The sequence below is a fragment of the Pseudophryne corroboree genome, chromosome 3, assembly GCF_028390025.1.
Source record: "Pseudophryne corroboree isolate aPseCor3 chromosome 3, aPseCor3.hap2, whole genome shotgun sequence".
Classification (NCBI taxonomy): Eukaryota; Metazoa; Chordata; class Amphibia; order Anura; family Myobatrachidae; genus Pseudophryne; species Pseudophryne corroboree.
Genome location: NC_086446.1, coordinates 67,343,711 through 67,349,710, shown reverse-complemented (window position 1 = coordinate 67,349,710; position 6,000 = coordinate 67,343,711).

Below are 6,000 nucleotides of genomic sequence, written 5' to 3'. Positions count from 1 at the left end.
GGTCGCTGGGCAGGAGGGGGTGGGCTGGCTGCGTTGGGCTGTTGTTTTGGGGGCACGGTCCAGGCAACACAGGCGTGCCCGGACTGTGCGGAGGACAGGCGGCTGCGTGATGTCACACACAGCTCCTTCAACCCGGAGAGCGAGGGGTAGCTCCCTGCCAGTGCACAGGAGCTGCGCTGGTAGGGAGCTACTCTTCAGGTACAAAAGCATCGCCGCCGTGCAATGCTTTTGTACCTGTGCAGCGGGGGGAGGGCTAGACATGCGCGACGGACACGCCCTGGGCTTGGGCGTCCCCCCCGCATGTCAGGGTGGCTGATCATAGCCGTGCAACATTTTCAGGTCTGAATTAGGCCCAGAGGTAAGACAGACGTGGAATACTATTAGTATCATTAAAAAGAGGCATTTACAAGAGCAGATAGTATTGTCGGCTATAGACGTACGGAGAACCTTAGAGGTAAACATTGCAAAACTGGATGACAGTTAAGAGCAAATAAAACGGACAGTTGCAGAAGCTGACTTTGGCCCCCATTTATCAAGCCTTGGAGAGTGATAAAGTACCAGTCAATCGGCTCCTACCTGCCATGTTACCGGCTGTGTTTGAAAAATGACAGTTATTAGCTAGTTGGCTGGTACTTTATCATCGTGCTATTTATCACTCTCTGAGGCTTGATAAATCTGGGCATTTATATCAATGGGCGGCATTAGTTTCCACTTGTAGACGCACGGATTCTCACGTTGGCTGTACGGAATCTTGCATTAGTAAAAGGTAGTAAATCTGGCTTCCAAAGCCACCGGCAAATGCATCCCACAAAGAATCAGCCATGTCCACTGTTACTCGGTTATCCCGAGGACTAAAACTCAAAGTTGTGGTAAGGTGCAGAGAATAGAAGACCTAAATATCCAAACTGCTAACAGAAGGGTGATACAGAAGACAGGGGCTAATTCAGGTTGGATAGCAAATTCTGCTAATCGGCAGAATTTACTATCCTTGTATTGCATGCTGGGGGCCGCCCATCATGCCGACTGGAGCTTTCCCCAGTTGAACAAGCAGAAATTGCGAAAACGTTTGCAATTTCTGCTTGTTAGCAGAAACTGTGGGAGCCTCCTGCCGGCGTAGCTTAGCTGCGGCCGCGGGAGACTCGCCAGTTTCCTGATCGCAGCGGCTGCGTGTGATGTCACGCAGTCGCTGTGGTCATGACCCACCCCGTTCGTCCGCCCTCCGTCCGTTCACGACGCAACGCTCCGTCTTCTCCCTGGAACGTTACCGCCCCGCAACTGCCTCTGCCTGATTGACAGGCAGAGGCGATCGCATTTTCTGCAGCCCCCACGCACAAAATGCGGGCGCACGACAGGCTCTGTGCATGCACCCGCATCTTTTCAGCAAAAATTCCGGTTGGATCGCACACTGCGATCCAACCCGAATTAGCCCCGTAATACCAAGGGCTAGCAATAGTGGTGTACAGAGGTGCCAGGTCACAGGAAGAGTTGCACGCAGGATGTAGTACCAAGGTAGCCAGCAAAACACTTCAGCAGTAGAGAGCAAAATGGCTGACGGCCAGTAATGTGATGAATGTGACAGGTAGTTGCAGGTAATAGAAGCAATGGGAAAAGCAGAGTAGTGACAAAGGGGCCTAATATCTGCGGCATGTTTCCTGAAAAGTCCCATTTTAGGGGGATATCTGCAGATATTTAGTATCAACCCAATGTATGAAGTAGGGACTGCAGCAGATACCTCCGATATCAGGATTCCAGACACAGCACTGAGGAGTCTGCTGATGTGGTCTCTTCACTCTGAGAACATTGCAGCGACGGGCTTTGAAAAGTCCCTGCTTGTGCGTCTCGTACATCCAGGCAGTAAAATCACATCCTACAGTGCAATTTTGGGTGCTGGCATCGCATCCAGAACTTGCAGATTATTGATAAATGGGACACTAAGGGTAACCCCTGAGTGAGTACAGGGAGTGAAACAAGCCAGACCAAGGTCACAAGCTAAGTAGAGGTCAAAAGTACCGTATAAAACAGGATATGGGGCCACAAAGTGGAAGGCCTGTCTGGGCAACCAGGGCTGTAAGGCAGAATGTGAGTCCTACATAAGAGATGGCTGGGAGCCTATAGTGAATGTCACAGTCTGCGGCAGAGCCGGATTATCCTAGGCGCGACAAGGGCGGTCGTCCCGGGGCCCCCACACACTGCGTTCTAAATCGGAGCAGTTTCCCTCTGCAGCCGCCGAGGAGCTCCGTGTACAGAGTGTACACGGAGCTCCTCGGGGGCTGCTGATAGAGACTGCTCCAATTTAAAACGCTGTCTGTGCGGGGTCCCCTAATGTGTGACTCAGTAATGCACGGCGGCGGCTCAGTCAGTGTCTCGTGGGATTTCACTTCACTACCCTGCGAGACACTGACTGAGCCGCCGTCGTGCGCTGCTGTGAAGCTGCTGCTCCGTATGTGGGTGAGTGTATGTGTGAGTGAGTGTGTATGTGTGCGAGTGCCCGCCGACCCGCCCATGCCCGGGGGGGTGTCTTTTGCCGCAATTGTTAGTGGTGGGGGCCCCCCACCAGCCTTAAACCGGCTCTGGTCTGCGGCACAGATGGGTTTGTTTATCCCAATAAACCCAGACCGTAAATATAGGGAGAAGAGGTTCTCGGCGCTGTCTGAATATTGGGTGAGCCCTTTATAAGGAAGATTCAGTCTATTAATCCAGGGAGAACCCTGAGGTACAACCACACGTACAAGGAATGTATTTTTACCTGGTAAATGAGCTCTAGAATAATAGATATACTGTCTATCCAGTATATCGATGGATTATTAGTTTTTATTCTTTTATTTTAATAATAAAATACAAATACAGGAGGGTATTGTGAAATAAATACCCTGCATAATCACACTTTATTCTGGTGTCTTGGAGAATAGATCTCATGATTAATAGACAGTATATGTATAAATACTGTAATATAGAATATAGCAGGCATAAAAAAGACACCACTCTATCTAGGCCAATTGATTGATAGATCTGGGATATGATCCTTTACAGATCTTCGTGATGCCCTTGGTCTCCCGTCAAGTTAATTTTGGTTCTACCTTCAGATTAGACAATATGGCATCTGTTCATGAAGCAGTGAAAAGTGTGGAGAAGTTGCCCATGGCAACCAATAAGCTGCTCTGTATAATTTTATAGTATGCAAATTATAAATGTTACTTCAATGCTGATTGGTTGCCATGGGCAACTTCTACACTGGCTCACTTCTCCACACTTTTCACTGCAGAAACAGACAAACGCAGTAACAGTATACAGTGTGACTAGTCACCAAGCCAGATAGTCTTACCTGCTGTTCCTAACAGGTACTGCAGACACAGACCGCATACTGGTAACCACTCGGGAGACCAGCGCCGGAACACCGACATCCAGATAATAAGTAAAAGGGGTAGGAGGCTAGTGTTACCGCCCGGGGAGGGTTAGGGTTAGGCACTACGGGTGGTGGTTAGCCATAGATGACACCCCCCGAGGGTTAGGGTTGGGGACGGGGAGGGTAAAAATATTGACCACCTCCGATGTCGAGATCTTCACTGTTGGATTGCCGCTATCGGGCATGTGACCACCGGCATCCTGACCAGCTGTATTACAAACCGGACCCATACTGGTAATATGGGTACACTGTACTACACTACAGACAGACTGCATACTGGGAATGGTATCCGGTCTTTAGGCCGACCACACTTAGGTCGATAGTCATTAGGTCGACCGCTATTGGTCGACATGCATTAGGACGACATGGTCTATAGGTTGATATGAGTTTTTCAAGTTTTTTTTACTTTTTAATACTTTACGATCCACGTGGACTACGACTGGGAATAGTAAACCTTGCCCTAAGGGGACACGGTGCACTAATTGGGGTTCCCGGACACTTTACGAAGAAAACTACCCCCCCCCCCCCCCAAAAAAAAAATAAATAAAATAAAAATAAAATAAAATAAAAAGCATGTAGACCTTTCTCTGCGTCGACCTATTTCAGGTGTCGACCTAGTCACTGTCGACCAATAGTGGTCGACCTAATGACTATCAAGCTAAGTGTGGTCGACCCTATGATCCACACCCCTGGTAATATGGGTTCACTGTACTACAGACACAGACTGCATACTGGTAATATGGGTACACTACTGTGGGTGTGGTATTAAAGGTTGACAGTAACTAGTTTGACACGGTCTCTAGGTCGACAAGGTCTCTAGGTCAAAAGGTCGACATGATTTTTTAAATGTTTTTTTTGGTATCGTTTTTTCCGTACAGAGACCGGGAACCCCAATTAGTGCACCGTGTCCCCTGGCATGGCTCGCTCCGCTCGCCGTGCTTCGGGCAGGTTACTAATCCCAGTCATAGTCCGCGTGGATCGTTAAGTATGAAAAAGTTCAAAAAATTAAGACATTTAAAAAAAAAAACCTCATGTCAACTTTTCGACCTAGAGACCCTGTCGACCTAGTTACTGTCAACCAATACTGGTCAACCTGGACAGTGTCGACCTAGTTACTGTCGACCTAAAGGCCGGATCCCCACTACTATACTGCAGACACAGACTGCATACTGGTAATATGGGGCCACTATATTGTACTGTAGACACAGACTGTATTCTGGTATAGGTACACTATACTGTACTGTAAGCACACAGACTGTATATGGGTACTGCGAACGTAGACTATAAACTGGTAATATGGGGCCACTATATTGTACTGTAGACACAGACTGTATTCTGGTATAGGTACACTATACTGTACTGCAAGCACACAGACTGTATACGGGTACTGCGAACGTAGACTATAAACTGGTAATATGGGGCCACTATATTGTACTGTAGACACAGACTGTATTCTGGTATAGGTACACTATACTGTACTGCAAGCACACAGACTGTATATGGGTACTGCGAACGTAGACTATAAACTGGTAATATGGGGCCACTATATTGTACTGTAGACACAGACTGTATTCTGGTATAGGTACACTATACTGTACTGCAAGCACACAGACTGTATACGGGTACTGCGAACGTAGACTATAAACTGGTAATATGGGGCCACTATATTGTACTGTAGACACAGACTGTATTCTGGTATAGGTACACTATACTGTACTGCAAGCACACAGACTGTATATGGGTACTGCGAACGTAGACTATAAACTGGTAATATGGGGCCACTATATTGTACTGTAGACACAGACTATTCTGGTATAGGTACACTATACTGTACTGCAAGCACACAGACTGTATATGGGTACTGCGAACGTAGACTATAAACTGGTAATATGGGGCCACTATATTGTACTGTAGACACAGACTGTATTCTGGTATAGGTACACTATACTGTACTGCAAGCACACAGACTGTATACGGGTACTGCGAACGTAGACTATAAACTGGTAATATGGGGCCACTATATTGTACTGTAGACACAGACTGTATTCTGGTATAGGTACACTATACTGTACTGCAAGCACACAGACTGTATATGGGTACTGCGAACGTAGACTATAAACTGGTAATATGGGGCCACTATATTGTACTGTAGACACAGACTGTATTCTGGTATAGGTACACTATACTGTACTGCAAGCACACAGACTGTATACGGGTACTGCGAACGTAGACTATAAACTGGTAATGTGAGTAAACGTGATATACTGTACTGCAAACACAGACTGTATTGGGGTAATTGGGAGACACATTGTATACTAGTACTGGGGGCACACACTGTATACTGAAACTAGAGACAGACCATGGCGGTCATTCCGAGCTGATCGCTAGCTGCCGTTGTTCACAGCGCTGCGATCAGGCTAAAAATATGCATTTCTACGCATGCGTATGCATCGCAATGCGCAGGCGCGTCGTACGGGTACAAGGAGCATCGTGGGTTTGCACAGAGTGTAACGAACATTCCTGTTGCACGGCCGAACGCAGGAAGATTGACATGAAGTGTGCGTTTCTGGGTGTCAACTGACCGTTTTCAGGGAGTG